This window comes from Aythya marila (assembly GCF_965140915.1).
Source record: "Aythya marila genome assembly, chromosome: 3".
Taxonomy (NCBI): Eukaryota; Metazoa; Chordata; class Aves; order Anseriformes; family Anatidae; genus Aythya; species Aythya marila.
Genome location: NC_139044.1, coordinates 40,835,088 through 40,856,113, shown reverse-complemented (window position 1 = coordinate 40,856,113; position 21,026 = coordinate 40,835,088).

Here is a 21,026-nt window from a genome sequence, read left to right as displayed (position 1 = left end):
ATTGTCATGTTCCTGAAAAAAGATCAAGGGATATTTAAAGACAGCAGTCAAGTCCCAAGTTTTATGTAAACACAAGATTCATTGCATTACATTTTTCTTTTTGGTAGCTGCATTAATAATATGTGCCTCTCATATTTTCATTGATTTAAATTTCCTTTTATTAATTTAAGTGGATCTTAAATTGCTAAATTTCCCCATTTGTTAAGAAAGTATGAAAACTCTTTGTGGTTTTCCTAGCTCTATACAAAGGCTGAAGTTGCAGTTAGAAGCTATTGAGGCTTAATGTGCAGTCTTCACACACAGATTTGCTGAAGGAGGGTTAACATACTGAATCTTGCATGAAAGGTGAAATTTATGCAACTATATTGATGCTTATATTTAGCCAGGCATCCAAATCTATGTCTGTCTTTATTTCTCGAAGATTGTTTTAAATCATTTGTAGAGGACAAAATATTCAGTGTGGTATCTTTCTAACAAATTGAATCCTAGGATTTAATATAATAGAAATCTCTGCAAATGAGCTTTCAGGAATAACCAAAAATACGCTCTTCTAATTCTAACAGCATGTGTATTTCTCTGGTAGGTGAATATATAACGCTAGGTACAACATCTGTTTCCCCCCTGCTCCAGATGATAGTATGGATGATTGTAAGGGAGGTCTGTGCAAATTTATGAAACAAAACACTGATGAAACACTAACATCTGAGTTGCTATATGAATCAGATGAAGAACTTTAGTCATGACAGCTTTTCTTAGAGACTTTCATTGTTTTGTTTTGTTCTCTGATTTCTATGCTTAGTCAATATTTGAAAATCAATTGAGAGACTTTGGGTTTCGTTAATAACATGAACAGCAACAAAATACTTTTGAAAAATAATTAGTTAGGGAATTAGACAGATATGAGCTCTTTAAGGGAAAACTGGAAATAACAGTTAAAAGAACTGTTATTTGCAAGTAGAGTACATAATTTAAAAAGAATAAATATTTGCCAGTCAATGTACCTCGATAGCATTGATAAAAACAGACTCTGAATGAGCCACATCCAGGAGAAGAAGCAGCTGGTGTAATGAAGCAGCAATGTAATAGACACCATACAAAGTGAAAAGACATCTTCCAAAATATGGAAGCTGTGTCCAAAGAAAGAAAACAGAGGAAGAGTATAATCCCCAGCAAAATAAATGTTAAACCACAGCAAAGCAAGCCAAAAATATTAGTGGAAGCAACTTGCAGAAGCAATCAGAGCTAACAGTAAAGCCTTTTGTATATACATCAGAAGCAGCACATTTGAACAGTTAGCAGGATGAGAAGAAGCAGCAAAGGAAGATAAAGACATTATAGAACAGCTAAATGAGTTATTTGCATTGGTTCCCACTGCAGATGAGGTGGGAGTCTTTCACACTGGGGTCATTCTTTACACAGTATGAGTCTGTGCAAACTCCCAGACTGGGGTGTCAGAGATTTCAGAGCAAATCAGCACCGTGACAAAGCAGTAAAACAACGGACGATATTCATGCCAGAGCTTCAGAAGAATTCAAATATGAAATTGTCGGTCAGTCAACTTTGATTGTGACAAACCAAATCAACACCACTGTCAGGATAACACAAAAGATAGATAGATAATGGGCACAAAAATAATAAGGAGTTTTCTGTGAAGCAGACTAAATGGCTAGCACCTTTCCACTTGCAAAAGAGGTGACTATAAGAGCAGCATGGTGAAGATATTCTAAAATTATCAGGATGCAAAACTTTTTCAAGAGTATAGGAACACCTTATTAGCCATCAGATAAAATACAGAAAAAGAAGTTGTTTTGTTTTGTTTTGTTTTTTGTTTTGTTTTGTTTTATCATGCATCATGACATTGTGGAACTCCTCACCACAGGACAGATACTGTGAAGGACAAAGAGGTGATTCCAACTTTGCCCCCAGATTACTGGATTAGACAAATTAATGAAAATCAGATGCTTGGTTGACTATTAATAAGTGGTGGTCTATGTGCTGCTTCTGGCTTAGAAAGTACATAATTACTAAACGTTGGAAGATGGAAAGTACATAATTACTAAACGTTGGAAGATGGAAAGTCAGTGGCAGCTAAAGAGCAGACACTGAGAAGAAGGGTACAGAATGAGCCCTCCCTTAATTGAGCCTGCTGCCAGAGATAAAACATTGTCAGAGATGTTGGTTCAGTCTGTGTTATATTTCATATGCTTTCACACTGTGAACCATTCTTTTTGTCTACTTAATTTTCTTCCTTTCCAGGGATGCATACTTGTATGATAGTTTTTTTCTTCTGACTGGGTGATTGGGCACAGCTTGGGCAGGAGAAATCTGTTAAACAATTTCATCTTTTTCTGTCTAGCATCAAAAATAATACGATTCAACAAACCCAACATCTGACTGCAGTTAATTTTTCCACAATATTTTGTGCTTGACTGTGTAAGCAGTTTAGCATTAGCAGTTCTTACTGCCTTAATGCATATTTGGCTGTCTGTGTGCTTTTATGTAGGAACAGGAAAAGCAGGTAGGTTCTCCCACCTATATTACTTGTGACTTATTGAAATAAGAATGCAATTTATTTTCTTTAGCCAGAAGACAACGACACAAGAAAGATAAAGTGTTTTTCTCCTGTTTATGCAGGAAAATTTCAGCCAAGACAGAAACCAAATCCAGGATTTCTGAGTCCTGTTTCCTACCCTGACCATTGGAACATCCCCTGTAATCAATAAGACTCCTTAAATTGTGAAGTATCATCACTTCAGAATCCATTCAGCGTGTGTTTTACGAGGACATGTCCATTAAAAAAAAATATTTTCCATGCTCTTTCATCAAAAATTCCATTTTGAACGTAGTTAACCCAGCCCAAGTTTTGGAAATAAGATTTAGGCCCTGCAGGGGATTGTCCTTCCCTAGTGTTGCTAATCCTGTGGTTTTTAGGGCATTTTTTTTTTCATAAAAAGGAAATGTGTTTTGTTTTACTTCAGTGTTTACAAGTGTTTGTCTGAGAAATATAGGATTATAAAGGAACACATTTCAAGCACCACGCTGGGTGTGTTAGTGCTCTGTATTCTGCTACCATATCTGAACTCCCTTCATCTTGTGTTTCATAACATCCCAGACAAATAAGAATGAGATCACATTCACTAGAATTGTTTAATCATCAGTGGTCTGACCCTGGAGAAGACAAGGCATGTTAGCTTTTTGTCACTGGATGGGAACTGAGGTTATACAGCATCTGGCAGCATGTTCTCAGCACCTTGCAGAATTTTGTCTTTTAACTTCCACTCCACATCTATTTTCTTTAATATACTGCAAACATATAGTTATAGTTAACACAATCGGTACTCTCACTTTTAAGTAAAATGCCTGTACCCAGTAGGCAAAATAATAATTATGAGACAACATTGTGATGAATGATGATGTCTCCAACAAAGAGCTTGAGCCATAAATGGAAAGAGACAGTAAGTGTGATCCTATTTTTTGAAATTACATATGCTGCAAATCCACTTTTAATGACTATGGAACAACACATTTTAAGCTACAAATCACAATAGGATTAATGCAATAATACACCAATTTCTCTTGTCCTCAGCTCCAGTCCTGGCAGGGAGTTTCAAGACAATGCATAATAAAAAGCACATTGATTTGGGGGTGGTTCCCTGTGATAAGGCTGTTTTCAGTTTTATCTCTTTGAAGTATGTTTCATTTTAGGGAATAAAGGAAAGGAGGTAAAGCCAGGAAAATGGATAAAGAAAGATAAAATGTGAAAAACAATGTGTTTGGGACACCCATGTCCTTCTATCTGTACAATTGTACAGTTACTCCATTGATTACAGTGGCATTTCTCTTGACTCAAATTTACACAAATGGAATGGCATCAGACCTTCAGATAAGAATGATTTATGTCCTTTCTGGCAGTCATAGCAGATAACACTGTTAGATTAAGCCTTCTCCTGTTTAAACAAATTGATATAATTGATTTGTGACATAAGATATTCTCTTGGAAATGACAGATACAGAAATTTTGTACCAAGGCTCATAAACTGATTTTAAGGTTGCAAACAGTTTTCTTTTCGAAAAATAAATAAATAAATAAATATATACATGTATATATATATTTTTTCTTTTTCAGGGTTCAAACAGGACTCATTTGCTGTTCCAAATACAGTATTGATGAAATAATTTGCAGATTGTTTGAAATGTTGTTGTTTTTCTAAGAAGGTTTTCTGTCTGAGTTCCAGCCTTTCAGTAAATGGAAATACTCAATGAAAAGATGAAATTATTTCATAAATACCTTAGTAGAACTTCTATTAAAACATCACCTCCCACAAAACATCACATTTTGTCTCAAAATGTGTTTTTGAGACAAACATGAAATTTATCATTTATTCACCTGTTCATCCTTAGAATGGCTCTAAATCCATTTTCTTTTTAGATAATATTGACTATAGTTTCATCCTTTGAAATTCCTAAACCTTCAGACAAAATGAAATGTCTTTTTATTTCACATGCTATCACACAGACTTCCTGGTGAGGAATCCCCTTTTAGGGTCACTTCTAAGGTTTATCATTCAAAAGATCCTGAACTCTGAAAGAAGAAAGAGAAGCCCCTACTAAATACCCTCCTTCCTTTCCATACAGCTGACCTACACGGACCACCAGTACCAGAGCAGCAATATGCCTGAATTAACAGAGGGTTTGCCTGTATCACAGTCACAGAAATTCCTTTCTGTATTATGGAAAAAGTGGTTTCAGTGAATCTGCCTTGTCTGTTGAAGGAAAGTTCTAATGAAAAATTGATGAACATGTCAAGCTCTAGTCTCTTCTCAATGAAATCCTTGTTCAAGCCAAACTTCCAATAATGTTAGTAGTGAACTTGAGTAAATTTAGAAGAGCAGTACCAGCTGAGGAATAACTGCAGCACCATTTTTGGAGAATGCCGTCTGTTTGCTCTTGCATTATAACATTCCTGAGCGTGGTAAACACTTGAGATTGCCACTACCAGCTATGCCAGCTGGCTCGCCTTCTTTCTTCTGTTCTGCAGAAAAATTCTGGCAAGTGAAATATTTTCAAAATGTGTTTCTGACACAGTGTGGAAAACTTACAGCTATTGTTTGAAAGAGGCAAGAAAAAATAGCTGTGTGTTCCCCTTGTTGAGAGAAATTGTATCTTAATGGAAAAGTTCTGGATTTTGACTATGGAAGATAGGTGCGTTTTGAATCTTTGCAATGGAGACAGCCATGGCAGACTAGTTTTAGTGGAAATACATGTTTTGATAAGTGAGGAAACACAACAATTACTAATACATTTTACCACTTGAGACTCTCTTGACAAACATTCCGTTAGGATTATAATATAAATATATAACTGCTTTTCCTCATTTCAACATGCCACTTGTGAACAATTTTGTCATAACAAACCCCATCTTCCCTGCTTTTCATTTATCTCCCTAAAATAGAAATGGTCTTTTTCCATTTATCCTGCTAGAATAAACATCTATTAATTCTCCCAGGTCACAAAACCTTCAGCTTCTGAAGGTTAGAAATGTCTGCACAGTATGCAACTCTTTTGGTTTAGTTCTGCCTTGAATCAACTCAACAGAAAATGTCCAAATATTTGCCCGGTAATGGGAAAAATGAATGTAATTGATCCTTGGCTCTTATGTACAACATCAAAGTACTTAGAGACAAGAAGCTATTGTAAGACAGTGACTAATAACTGTATGAGGGGATTTCCATTAGCAGGCCCACAAGGAAGATGATTCTAGTTTGTGAGTGTCTTGTGAAAAGTTAAAACTGTCATGAACTATACAAGGAGTTTTTCATAGAACCATAGTCATGGAAAGAGGCATCACTTTTTATACATATGACCTAGGGATACCCCAATTAAGGTCAGATGAAATCATAAATTACTTAAATCCACTGAATCCTCCTGTAAAAACCTCCCATAACACATTTCAGAGTCTTCTATGCCAAATCTTCCAAATAAGTATATTTTTGATTGCTCTGTGGATACCAATCATTGAACTGAGGTACCATGAAAAGTTTTAAAATCTCATGGAACGCAGTGATCCTTTCCGTCATTCTAGAAAGTGAAATCTGACAGAAGTGTAGCATCTCCCTGCACAGTGCTATCTGTGAATCTGCCATAAGTGAACCCTTGAGGAACTTGCTATTCATATCTAGACAACATAGTTAAGATAAAAGAAAATATAAATAAAAGACTGAGCACGGAGTAGATTCTACCGCCTTTGTCTTTACTTTTACTTTTCGTATAGTTTGTGAACAGTGGAAGTAAATATACAGCCCTGCCTAATCTCCATTTCAGTTGTATTTTCATAATATTGTCAGATGAAAGTTGCATTTCAAATTTGTACTCTGGTTTAGGAAGTTTAGCTAATGTCAACTTTCATTGAAATTATTTTCTTACACTCTTAGACATAATATTTCATCTCTACATTTGCAATCATACTTATGTATGCAAGGAACATACATACATGCATAAGACATTTCTTCCATATGATCCCATACATCACCAGAATATACACTATTACCCCAGCTTCAGACTTTTTTTCTCCACAGGCTAAACTGTCCTTCTCAGAAGTACATAAACAGTGGAAGGGGAAAGAGACAGTAAGAGCATCCTTGCCCTTCCACAGTCTTTGTAGATTGCAAGTCCCAGAAGTCTTTCCCTGGTATCAATATGTAAAGAGAGGTAAAGAGTAAATACAATAATGAATTTCCTCTTTCGCTCTGCATTGCTCTGCAGTGAGGCTGCCTGGTAGGAGGGAAAGGAGATAGCTTGTTTCCCGAAAAGGCACATCACAAATTTTTTCCCATTTGTGCCAAAGACTTGTACTATAAAGGACTGCTTTTTTTTTTTTTTTTTTTTTTTTTTTTTTTTTTTTTTGAGACAGAGTGTTTTGGATGCTCTCCCTGATGTGGTTCAGCTTACTCGCTGCCTCTTATTTTAGCCCATGCCTTAACGGTATAATTTAACCTTAAATTAGAGGCATATTTTACTCCTGTTTTATATGCAGAGATTCCTTTGATGTAAATAGTGCCCTGTGCGAAGATGCAGGGTTTATCATGGCCCTTTGAATACATGTGACATGGCAATTTGTCCAAGACATATTCTCATGCAAGAAGAATGGGATCCCATTGTGGGAAAATCTAGGGCCAAACACTGAGCTGAACTGACGCAATGGGATTGAAAACAGTGTGAAGTTATGGCAAAATCCGATGTATTAGCTGCTTGGTGCCACTGTTTTTTTCATCTAGTCACTATTCTTTCAGTGTTTCTGGTGGAGAGTGCATATCAGATTGTCCTAAGAAACCTAACTCTTGTTGCAAGGGGAAGAAAGGAAGGTGATCTCAAGGGACTAAATGACCATGTTAATTGGATACATGTGGATAGAATCCAATCCAAAGCTCACAGAAAACTGTGTAAGTAATCCTGAAGACTTTGGGATGATCCCCACTATGAAATCTTAGGATTGGGATCTTTAAACAGTCAGTGAGCACAGAAGCCCCTGTCATACCAGATAAAAAGGCATGATGCGGTTTTGCAATTGAGCATGTTCTTCTTTTTAATCAAAGTGTCTCTAGGCTCTTTTTATCTTTCTTTCCTTTCCTTTCCTTTCCTTTCCTTTTTTTTTTCTTTTTCTTTTTTCCCCATTCATTCTCTCTTAATAAGGTAAGTTTTGCTGACCTTTAGATGGCCTCTCACAAGAGAATCCATTAGAGAATAAAGTTCTGAGTCCCAAGTCATCTCCTGCAGAAACCTAAATAAAAAAATATAAACATTTTACAACAGAGATGTAGAACTTCCCACATCTTATGCAGGCAGCTATTTCATCAGTGTTGTTCTAGCCCTTTGGCTATAAGAGTGGTGAGATGTCCTTTACAACCTCTCCATGGGGTCTTAATCTCTAGATACATATAAATTACATTCATTCTTTTAGCACAGGACAGGATAATGCAGTGGAAGACAGGAGGAATTGGTTTGGAAATTCTGGAGTTTATGAAAGGTATGTAAGATAAGAAAATGTCAAGGAAAACAGATCATGGGCAGAAGCAGATGTTTAGCTTATGGTCACATCTTTGATCCTCTCTTTGTGTCTCTCTTACATGATGTGTATGCAGAGATGGTATAGAGCCTGCACTGCTAGTGTGCAGAAGGGGCATCATGAATTCACAGAAAGATGAATCTGTAAGAGGATTCTGTAAGGGGGTAAGACTAAGCTTTAGCATTGTTTTCTCATGAGAATGTAGGCCCCAATGTCAGTTAAAGTGCAATCACTACACAGCCTCTAGCCCACATGTATCCAAATGAATCTGAGTCAATAACACCACTAACCTTGAGGAAAAATTTCCTGTGTGTGATTGAAAGAGTCACTAGGATAATACCTGTTCCAGAGCCTAGGATGACTCCACAGTAAAAACCTAACTAAAGGACTTGATTCTGTAGCTATGCAATGTGGTCAGATGATTTATATCAGGATGAGGATCTGGCTTTAAACAGACAGAGGGAGAGAATTTTGAATATAAACAACATAAACATTTAAAATTAGTTCAGACCTTTGTTAGAATAGCAATACTTAAAGTGCTGCAGAGAGCATGTGAATCTACTTTTACCTGTGCAACAGCTTTCTGGCTAATGTCTTCAGTATCTCACAGGTACTGAAGCTTGCCAGCTGTGTGTTTCTGCAGCTGCTTTTTATTGAAAGACACAATAAACACTGCAGTCGTGTAAATCCTCTATAAATAGCTGTAGCAAAAGCCATCCCTGCACCCTGTTCAAAGTTAAACACCATACTAACTCCCTCACCTCTCTTGACTGGCTTGTAAATTGAGTATAATACTAATAGCTACCCTTTTCTAAGTGCTTTGAGATCTTCTAATGAGAGGCACTATTTACTAGTGAAGTCCAAAGCATTAAAAATAGTTGCTTTTTTATTTCTCTTCATTTCTGAGCCATCATTTCCAATCCACCTCCATTGTTCCCAGCAAGGAACTAAAATAATTAACAGCAGACAGCCTATTAAGAAATGGAAAGTGTTTTGGTTACTTGCTATTTGTGGGTATGCATTGTTACAGAATGGGAGCAGCCAACTGCAGTTGGGAAAAATTCTGCTCAGCACAGACTTTTTATCTCTAGTGTTTACCAGATTCTGAATCTGAAAAATTCATGGATTTTCCAAATTTTTCAATTTTCAATGTCCAAAATTATGTAGTGACCACAAATAACCTGCCTAAATAAACTCCACTTAAGTGTCATAAATATTTTTTTCCATTTCCAACCATTTTTTTTCTTCCAGATACTCCACCCCCAACCACTCACTATAGCCCATGCAGCCTTTTAGTTCTCTCCAGAACTTTTTAGTGCAATTGCTTGTAAATTGGTGGAGAGTGCTCTGACGCAGGAAAAACACAAAACCACAGAAATATCAACTGATTGACATTTTTTTAACCATAAAAATAACGTAACATTAAAAAAATAAATAAATAAAATTAGGAAAAACCTGTGTTGTCCTACACACAAAACACATGTAAGACTAGTCTGTATGTGCTGAGACAGTCTCACAATGAGGCTTTTCAGCCAGACACTATGGCATGGAGGAAGGACTCTATTAAAGGCTGCAGAGAAAGCACTCAAATGGCTGTGGACAAGAAGACAAAAAATTTTGCAACCATGTTTGCATGGTTGCAAAAAAAAATTTTGCTTCCAACGTCTTACAGGTTAAGATATGATAATGAATTAAAGAAATAGCTCTTTCCTTGGACCTCACTTTGAATTTTTTTGCTTTTATTTCAGACCTGAAGAAGGGCTCCTGTGCTTGGAGGTTCTCATTTTTTTTTTTATTGTAGTAGCTGTTCTAATTGAGGATGCTATTTCGACTTAGATATTTCCTACTTTGATGTTGACAGAAAACTTATAATTGCAAGGGACACAGCTCTCTTCATCTCTGAGTGTTCTCTCTGAGGTGCAGTTGGATCCAAGACAGGAATCAGAAGACTCCTTGGAGCCCAAGGTTCAGCCCCAGGCAGTGATGTTAGGGACAGAAATTGCCAGGGTAGATTCTTCATGCTGCTGCTGTGTGTTTGTGTGTGTGTGTGTGGGGGGGGGGGGGGGGCGGTATTTAAGAGGAAAGCTATGGCTTTGGGAAGAGGATGATATTTTGGCATGGATATCTAGAAGGCCTGAGAGGAATGGACTGTCTTGAGAAGACTTCTCAGGGGAGAGATAGGATGGCTGAAATACTTGATATCCTGGGACCCATACCATCCTGCCCACAGCTGGACAAGGCTCTGTTCACCACCACTACCAAATTTCAGATCAGAACTTTTTAAATTTAAAGTTTAACTAAAGTATTTTTTAGTACAGCCTTTAAGTAATTCTGGGATATCATTTTGCTTGTGGTCTAGACAAGCCAATGCCTGAGCGCTCAGCTTGCCTCAGCTTTGCTGTTGCTCTTTGCATATCTCAACACTGGGTTCGGGCAAATATAACTAATGATGTCAAATGGGGACAAAGAACTATGGCAAGCATGTAGCACAGACAGAGTCCATATTGTCTGCACAAAGAATGCTTTCCATGAGGTACCAGCTGCTGCTTTTAATTAAAAAACAGTTAAGTGGATTCCTACCCAGCCTGTGAGGAGCAGCTTCACAGATACTCCAGCAGTTAATCACATGCTAATAACGCCGATAAGCATGATGGTCTCTGGGACTGAGGAGCCAGGGGCTGGGAGAGATATTATAACAATAACTGTTAACTTTTCTCCCACAGATTTAGCAGTCAGGAAATCTCTTGCACCACTAGTTAGAGACAGAGGGTTTCTGTTTGCTTGCTGCATGGCTGTGACACTGTATAGCCCCTATCCTGCAATGCTTTGTGAGTGCTCCTCAGCCCGGAGCAACCTGTGACTTCAGGCCAACCCAGCCCTGCTGGAGATGGTAGCTCTCCTCACTGATTTTGCCTTTGGACTCTCTCCTGGAGTAGTTAACAAAGCAACCAACTGAGTTTGCCTGTCTGCTGGGAACAGTTTGGAGACCAGTTGCTCATTTAATGAGAAGTATTAATAATGACCACTGTGACACATTTTTTTTCAGATAGCTTTTGGGGATGATGACTTGATCCAGGGGATTTCATGGCTTGATTAGTCACTATGTCAAGGATTAATGTTATATATTCAAGTGACAAAATCAAGGTATGAGATACATAGTTATTTTTTTTTTTTTCCATTTTTTCCCCTCTCAATTTCAGTCTTTAGATCATTAATTACAAAGCAGGAAGATTTTCAAACTGTACTGTATATTCTTGCAAGACAGAATCCCCTCCCTCTTGCATTTTTCCTGTTCTATTTCTGGCTTGCTTGATAGAGAGGATGAGAACTCCCTTATGAAAAATAGTAAATGAGTTGTAAAAGAATGCATTGCATTTTTTTAGGAATTGAATATACTTCACACGCCTACTGAGTGATGTGCATGAAAATCCATGTACTGTACATGGTGCATAAGAAGGCTATTTTGTAAGATTTTTTTTTTTTTTAATGAACTGTGCCCAAAATACTAAAATTGAAACCTTGCTCTGGGTGGTCTTTATTTTTGGCTGAAGTCTCCTAATAGTTCCATAAATATTAATTTATGAAGAACTCAGAACACAAGTGAATGTAGAACTGACCACTTTCTTGGTGTTCTCATATTACTTAAACTGTATTATTATTATTTGCTTATAGAACAGTGGGAATACTGTTAAAAAAATAAATGGGACTTTTATCATTGAAAAAGTTTGTGGTTTGCCTATTTGGATCAAAAAAAAAAATCAACTGAGCACATGCAAATAACTTCAGAAATAAAGTGCAACAGTACTAGTTTTGACACCAGCCCCATTTGTTTCCTCTGAAATGTTTTGCCAGTCCAGCAGCCAGATATTTCAAGAACAGCCTCGCAAGGGAAGATTAAATGTGTGTGTTTTTATAAAACAATGACATCTTGTTTTCAAAGCCCTGCAAGCTTAAAATGGATATTAGAGCAGTCACATATAAACTGCAGTTCCCAAGGACAACTGTTTAGCTTAAGTGCCATTTAATGTTCTCCTAAATGGTTCCGCTGTTTAGTGTGCAATATATCTTCTAGATGAGACCTTTAATCCTTTACATTGTGCTTGCTGTGTCAAAGAGGGCTTCGTGACAACTTCTTCTTATTGGTGGGTCTCTTTTTCTTTCTTTTAACAGGCACATGAAGAACATCAAAGTCTTCTGTTTTGCCTCTTTGAATCCAAACAAGAAATCCAGTTAAAAGTTTTGTGAACAAAAATCTTTAAACTGTTTAATGTGTTTCCTCCTCTTTCTGCTTTAATTTTAGACCTCTCCTGAACACAAAGAAGAGCAAGAAAGACCAAAAATAGAATATAAAGTACCGTTTTTTAATAAACGAGAAAAAATTGATACAGGTTAGCTGGGTACATATAACTTTAATGGGGACTTCAGAGGGCTACAACTTTCATGCCTCAATACCATAAAATGAAGAGAATGCAACTCCACTGTTATACACAAAGCAGAGAAATCTAGTACACCTTGTTTAAGCAGAGCAGGATACGAACATAAGCTCAATTTGGGGGCACATCACTTTTTGCTGAGCTGGCAGTTGAGTGGACTAACCAGAAGACCCTCATTATTGATGGACCTTAAGTGTAAGTACTGCTTTGTGGCATAAGTAAATAGTGGGTTTCCGGAAGCTAGCTCTGAATTTCTTAGTCTTGGCTATGCTTGCATTTGCTCCTGAGAGGAAAATAAATTTGCCCTGTATGGCCTAAAAAGCAAAAACATCTGCTGGTATTATGAGCAGGCCTATTGTCCAAGTCCAGCAGCAGGGAGGTCTGCACTTGTTCAATTCTGCTTTTCTGCTAAGCATCATGAAAGCCTACGGGGATCATTATCAAAACTCCCCAGGGCAGCAGGGAAATGATCCAACAGGTAGCTGAAAAAGGCCACCCCAATATCCTGGCTAGTAGTACAATATGCTATGTACCACAGAGGGGACCTACAACTGGGAACAAGCTTGGTACAATTGCTCCAAAGCCAATGATGGAGGGCAGCCATGGGCTAAGGGAGGAACTCTGCTTCTGGGAAGGTTAGCTGTGGTAGCTGGCAGCTGGAGGAGGACATGAAAAGCTAGACTCAGTGGGTGGTGAGGAGGAAAAACTGATGGTTCAGACTGAACATTTGGTTAGAAGAAATCCCACCTCGCTTGGCCTGATTCAGTAACCTGAACATCTGCCTTAAGGAAAGGCTGAGTTTCCTTGGCTATTCTGACTCATTGTAGTTGATTCATTAGTTGCAAAATAGCTGTGCTCAAATACCTGAGGCCAAGGTAGCTTATTGCTATCACATCTGTTATCCTGAACTGTTACCTACAAACATGTGAGTTTGCTTCATTAATTTGGGGCACTGAGAAAATAAAAGAAATACAGTTCACTTTTTTTTTTTTTTTTTCTTTTTTTTTTTTTTTTAGCTTGCATTTTTGTTATTTATATAGGAATTTATGAGTAAGGAAAACATGTCATATTTGAGTCCAGATGTACACACACCCAAAAGCAGAAGTTTGTCCTAAAATTTCCATCATCAGATGTTATTCATATTTGTACTTGAACATTAATAGAACACAAAACAAAATGTCAACTGTCTGAAAAGAAATGGAGTCTAAGTAGTGCTGATTAGGAAAGCAAACAGACATAACCCTTTCTGTAAGTGTGAGACTTCCACATTCCTATACCATCTGATGTTTCTGCCAGCAGTGAAGAGTATTCCATTCAACCCTCAAGTTTCCTTGCGGCCCATTAAATTTCTTTGTTGCAGGAATAGGAGAGAAAAGTACCACAGGCTGTATTTGTATGATCCCATTCACTTACTACTAGTAGTTTGGCTTTACCAAATACTGAATGTTTTCCAGAACTCCCTGGCAGGCCTATAAGGAAAGGCCTTCCAAAGTGAAGCCTTTTCATTCAGATCCAATCCTCAGAGACTGAACCCTGTGCCCTCAACTCTCTCCCAGAGTAATTTTCATCCTCTATGTGAAAATATTTCAACTAATCTAGTTATATTTTTGTCATAATCTACTGATTTCTTTTTTCAATACTGCATTGTTGTACAAGATGTCCATGGAAGACTGCTTATAATTGTTGATGTGGTAGATCTATCAAAAGGAGAACATGTAATGGTTGAGTTTGTTAACAGAATAAGCTCTTGTGTCCACAGAAAGGGGTACATCTTCTCGCAGTCACAAAATAATTGCAGACCAAGGGTTAGATATGTTAACTCTAGTGTCCTACTCAATTGAATGCTGGTAGATAGGGTCATTGATCTCTAGCTATAAGTATACACATATAAATATAAATATACATATATATGTATACACTATAATGAAAGTAGACCTGTCAGGAACAGTGAGACAGGATAAAGCATGCCCATCTCTCTGTGGACGAAGGTTCTACTTACCCTTTTAAAAAGATCTTGATGAAGAGACTCCACATTGCCTTTAGGCAATCTTTTCCTGCATGTGACATCTTTCAATGAAATTGCCATCCGGAAAACATTACTCTAATCTTTCTTACCACAGTCTTTCTTGCTCCCACTTGAACACATCATTTTTTATTTATTTTTGTCCTATCTGCCTTGCATATGGGGATTAGCTTGTTCCCTTCCTCCTTGCAACAACCTTTCATACCCTTGAACACTGTTTATCACATCTCCACTCAGTCTTTCTTCCCTGTGCTAACAGACGGAGGAAATCTTCAGTTAACAGGAAGATGGTGTAGCTGCCTTCCTATCAGCCCACCCTCGTCTTCATGGAGATAAGCAGGATTTCAAGTGCTGGTGAATTCTGATGAGCGCAACAGCCCCTTGAGGGACATTATGAGATAAAGCAGCTCTGAAGCTGTTCTAATTTATCTTGAGGATATAACTGGATAGTGGTCATAATCAGAGTTGGGGGCATATAAAGATAGCTGGGCTATTCCTCCTGTGCCTCTGATTTGTGCCAAACACAGCTCAGGCAGTCCATAGTATTTATCCACGGTAACGTGGTGATTTGACATATTTTACCCATATTTTGCCTGGATATTCATGATATCCAGGGACTTTAGCTGTGAGATACCAACCAGACTGATAGCTTTCACATTTTTCTTGCAGGTTATTTAAGCATTCCATTAACTTTTCTGTCATATCTATAAGATGATCCACTTAAAGAAAGAAAGAAAGAAAGAAAGAAAGAAAGAAAGGAAGGAAGAAAGAAAGAAAGAAAGAAAAATAGTGATATATAAATTACTTTTCTTTTTTTTTTTTGACAAAGTCAAATTGAGACTGATGTCAAAAGACATCTAACTTGACAGATTTTTAATTCAATAACAGCAAATTTATGGATGATGTAAAATTGGTACTTATGCTAGGAAAGATGCATATTAAGGAGAGAATATTAATGTCTTTTTTTAAGATTTTTTTTTCCTGAAAATATTATTTAAAGATTTTGGAGTGAACTCAGTAATGTATCTTGGCTTCTTTGTGCAGCTCTAGTGATGCAAAAGACCTACAAACCAGTTTAATTGCTTGGTTAACCTCAGTTTATTACTTCTTCGTGCTGCTGCAGCAGTAGAAAATAGGCAGGCCATATCAGGTTTTCAATCTCTTATTAATCAAAGGTATCCAATTGCCTCCTACTAAGGCATTTTGTGTGCTCTATAATACACCTTAATCATCATCTTTGTCACTTATATTATATACACATATATATATATATAATTTATAGTAAGATTCAACCTTTAAAATTTTTCACAGTGCTGGAGGCTTTCAGTTTATATACTGTTGTGTATAATGGAGAAAGACTTGAAAAGAGCACACAACCTATGTCTGAGAAAGCCTTTCAGATGGCATTGTTCATTAAAAGAGCGTATTTAAAAGTCGTTTCAAAAGATGAGTGTAGAGAACCACCCACTCAGCACCTGATTTTTTATATATGTATGAAGGCATGACTCTACTGCTCCTTAAAGAGAGAGAGAGAGAGAGAGAAAAAAAAAAAAAAAAAAAAAAAGATTTCAAAGATAACGTCTTCCTTATTGAATAGGTTTCCCATCAGCTATAAAAAAATAAAAAGGAGAGATGCACCAGATGTAAGGACAGATCCATGTTAGTGGTAGGCCATGACAGAAAAACATTCATCTGAAACACACCACTGTGTGCATGCTGAGGCCTAGAAGACTGTGGATGTCTATGCTTTCTTCCTACGCACAGCTGCAAAGATAACACTGCCTACTGTTCAAGGGCTCCGAGGGGAATTTCTTATTAAGGTTTACATCCCCATTTCAGTTGATGACCAGCTTGCTAGCAGGGTCAACTGCTGGCATAAATCCCATCAGCAATTATAATGGTAACTTGACAGTATCTTTCTCATAGTGAGAGAGCAGGTTGGGGCTTGTTTGTGAGTTTGGTTGGATCATTTTTTTTTTTTTTCCTGCCCTTATGCTGCATGAAAAAGTGTAAGGGGAGAATTCTCCCATTCTTACTTTCACCTGCTTAAATTCTTGTGACAATGATATATTTTTATGATGCACTAAAATAATAAGGACAATGATATGATACCCTAAAGCACAAAAAAGTCTTGAGGAAGAAGTACAGCTACATAGCCCTCTATCCAAAGCTTACTGAAGTCAGTGGGAGGTTTTGCCATAAATTTTAACAGACTTTGGATCTGGCCTTGAATTATTTATTAATGAATAAACCAGGTGATGCACTTTCTCCAGTTTAGACAAACCTTCTGAATCTGCCAATTAGAAATGTAACAGGGGTGGTACCTTCTGGTTTCTTTCAGTAACCACTGTTCTTACAAATAAAGGCTTGCACTTTTCCAGTGTGTAGCACTTATAAAGTTATCACAGCTTAAACTGAGTGTCATATTAAAAACAGTTTTCAGGTCACCTGAGCTATAGTGATAGATGTCTTTGGAGATCACTTCTGCCAAGTTGTGCTTCGCTATATTCCACTTCTGTGCCTGAAGACTTGCAGTGAGTGCTTGGAAAATGCTTGCTAGACTTCTCCAACTGTGTAACGGTTTCTAATGATTTCTTAGGAGAGACTACACTTTGGGGTAAGCAGTTCAAGAGACCTTAAGGAAAAAAACTGTCAGGGAAGTTGTCTGAGCTTTGAATGGAGCAGCCTATGAAGACAAGGTCCATCAAAATAAGAGCAAATAATAGAACTTTTTGAGTGCTGGTGGGCAGAACATTGTTTCTGTAAAAGTGGGGTTCTAACAGCTTTAGACTTGCAGTCTTCACCTTGACTAAAAAAAAAAAGAAAGGCTTCTGATGGAAGTACCTATATGTTTTTAATCTGCAAAGTGGATATTTCAGCTTTGCTGTTGCCTCCTGTGAATGAAATAGAAGCTAAGTCCACACAGAGACTGAAGATCTGATTTTTCTGTCAGTAATATTAATTTAACTGGGGATCATACTGCAAGAGAAGCATGTTCAACTTGGAAAAAGATGGTGGAAGTGAGAAGAGAATTAGATTCGATGTTTTCCAAGAGCAGAATGTTTGATATCTGATAGTATGCCACAGAAGGAGCGCTTGCCGTTAGGTACTTTATGTTGGGTATAAATTTTTTGTCTTTGAAATATGAGAGCCTATTAAAAGTCAGCTTTAAAAACTGTTTTGATTATCTTAGTGCATCCAATAGTTTTATCATATTCTGCTGTTATTCTAACAAAGATTAAGTAGCCCATTATTCCACATATGAATGCTTTGAAGAGCTTTGGACTGTAGCATCTGTGGAATTACTAGGTGTTGCCATGAAAAGCCATGGATGGAGGAGCCTGTCACTATATGAAAGCTTTGCATGCATATTCTTCATGAATAAGTATATCAGTAGGAGTAAAATAGGGGCTCAAATGGAAAGAAGCAGGAAGCCAAGAGAATCCCTTTTCATGTGTTATATATTCAAATACATTTGGACTGAAATGGTTGTTTTTTTTCCAAATTAATTACCTCTACTTGGCCTGAAATCCTTCAGTGAAATTATTCATGCTGAGGCAAAGAATTTGCTGTTGAACAGTTGAACAGTTCAACCATTCTCAATAGCCTCATGATAGTTTTGCACCCTTGTTACCAGTCATCACACTCACTTGAATGAGAATGGGAGCTACATTTTTTCCTTCTTGACCAGAGCAAAACAGAGAGCTTTTGAGTAATCAGTTCAAAGAGGAATTAGTCATCTTAGAGGAAATAATCATCTTAGGGCTACTAAGATGATGAGAGGACTGGAGCACCTGCTGTACGAGGGCAAGCTGAGAGAGCTGGGCCTGTTTAGCCTGGAAAAGAGAAGACTGAGGGGAAACTTCATTAATTTATATTACGTTATATGTAATATACATTATTACATAATGTATATACATTTGTGAGAGGAGGGTATCAAGAGGATGGAGGCAGTCTCTTTTCAGTTATGCCCAGGGACAGGTAAGAGGCACAAGGCACAAACTGAAGCCCAGGAGGTTTCAGCTCAATATGAGGGGACACTTTACTGTGAGAGTGACAGAACACTGGGACAGGTTGCCCAGAGAGGTTGTGGAGTCTCCTTCTCTGGAGATGTCCCAAACCCGCCTGGATGCCATCCTGCGCAATATGTTCTAGGTGATCCTGCTTGGCAGGGAGGGTGGACTGGGTGATCTTCAGAGGTCCCTTCCAACCTCACCCATTCAGTGATTCTGTGAGGAAAAAAAAAAGGACAGTAAAAGAATCATTACAGGAGGATATCCTCTCCACATTGTTGGCCGCAATCTCTTTAGTGCCTGGAGCATTTACTTGTCTGTCTGGCTCACAATGCTTAAAAAGCTAAGGTGCAGTGCACAGAAAAACCCTTTTTCATAAAAGCCAAGCAACTACAGAACACTTTAAACACTCCAATGAATAAGATTGTGTAGAAGGGAAGTATTTGAGGCATATGATGATTTTTTTTTTCTTTTTGACAAAAGAAAAGACAAATCTGGGATTTTTCTGAACATGAGCTGAAATCTTAACTCCAAATATTCTCGAGTTTGGGGGTAAGCCTGAATTTAACTCCAGATGTGCACTGGGTACTTTGTCTTACCTCTTACTGTAAACAACTGACTGGAAAATGAAAATTCACTAATCTAAAAGCACCCAAACTTTTACAGTTGGCCCAACTAAACTTTTTCATTAACCCTCTCTCATTTGGGCAACTTTTCAGATGCTGAGTTGGACTCATTTTCCAATCTGCATATTTGAGCTGGATTTCAGGATTTTCTTCTCTGCTCAGGTCCGTCTTGTCAGGTTTCTGATTAGTATTGCTTGTTCTCAGGTAATGTCAGCCTTTCTCTGAAATTTGTGTTACTGTCTTAGTTGGGTCACGGTAGGTCAAGAAAAGAACGCAAACAAAATGTGCCTTGCCTTGATCCCTCATCATCTTTTCCAAAGGGAGGTAATGAGGTTATTCTGAAAGCTATTCATCATTCCTCTGGTGGTCCAGCCACTTCACTTAGTTTATGATTTGCTGCCAGCAAAGCTATATCAATACAATCTGCGGTGTTGCTCTTGGGTTGACAGTGACATACCATTCCTTGTGGGACAGCAATATTCACTGCAAGGCATGCACTGGCTTAGCAAATCTGAGGAAGATAAAACATTACCAGTTGGTCAAGGTATTAAATTAAATGACAGTAAATGGAAATAAAACTTTCATTCAAAGTTGGTGTAAGAATTCATGAAACATTAAGATATATATATGTATTTTCAGATCATCAAAGTATTTCTTAATATTGTAACATGATTTTATTGGTTTCAAAGGAAACATCTTGTGAATCAGGTAAGATCTTTTTAGTGACTGTCCAACATGTTTGAAGGAAATCACAACAGAGTTGGAATCCATTTTTTCTTTTTAATATTCTGCCCATGCACACAGATTCTCTTCTATTGTGGATGTCTGTCAATAGGACTAAGCAGAAGTCCTTACTCATGAAACATTATGGGAGGTAATGTAAAAAAAATGCCTTACACAGCTGCACACTGGTGGAACTTGGATTCTTTCTTCTGTGTTGCATTATTACAAATTATGGATTTCATTGAAGACTTTTTGTTTAAAAAACAAACTCTGGACCTTGTGTTCTGAAGTTCTTCATAACTTTTATGTGCTTTTGATAACGAACATATAAGTGCAAACCACACAAATTCCTGTTCCTGAAGGTTTTAAAGCCCCACCTCAGTGCAAACTACAGCTGAGAAAACAGTTCAAGACAAATCTGGCACCCAACTGATCATAACAAGTTCAAGTGTCATTAACTAGGCCTAAATTTTGGGGTAGGACAGATAGGTCCCTAAGCCTAACTGTACGCGCCTGCTAACTTCAGCTTATGTGTCCAGATCACCATTAGTAAAGTTTAGTCAGTTTAACTGCTCTGTAACTGAAACATAGGCATTCTGAAAATAGGCATTTGGATTCCAAATACAATTTTAGTCAAACTTTTTACAGATCATATTAATACCTCTTCTGAAAGAGATTTTTAAAATTATACATATAAACACTGTAAACTGCATGGTCAAAATACAAAAAGTTTTCTACTTCTGTATTCAGAAATAGCCTTGACATAAATGGGTGAGAGAGGTAAGGGATTTTATTACCCACAGTACTATTGTGTGGCATGGAAATGGGAGTCCAAGTTAATAGATACATCATAAAATTCTGCACTTCTTCTCCCTATAAGTCTACACTTGTATGTCCTTTGAGCACATGTGCTGACCAACACAATTAACTGTAGGTATTTGAAAAAGTTTATGGAGAAAATGAATACTCTATCTCTGCTGTAAATGTAAATGTAATTTACATTTTTATGGGAAGAATGCCAAGTTATATGCTATGCATAGCTTTATGAATTGATGATGAACTCACAAATGTATGTTCTTCCACCTTCATGGCCACTAATTGTACTTAGCACCCATAGAGGAAAACATGATACACTTAATCAAAGAA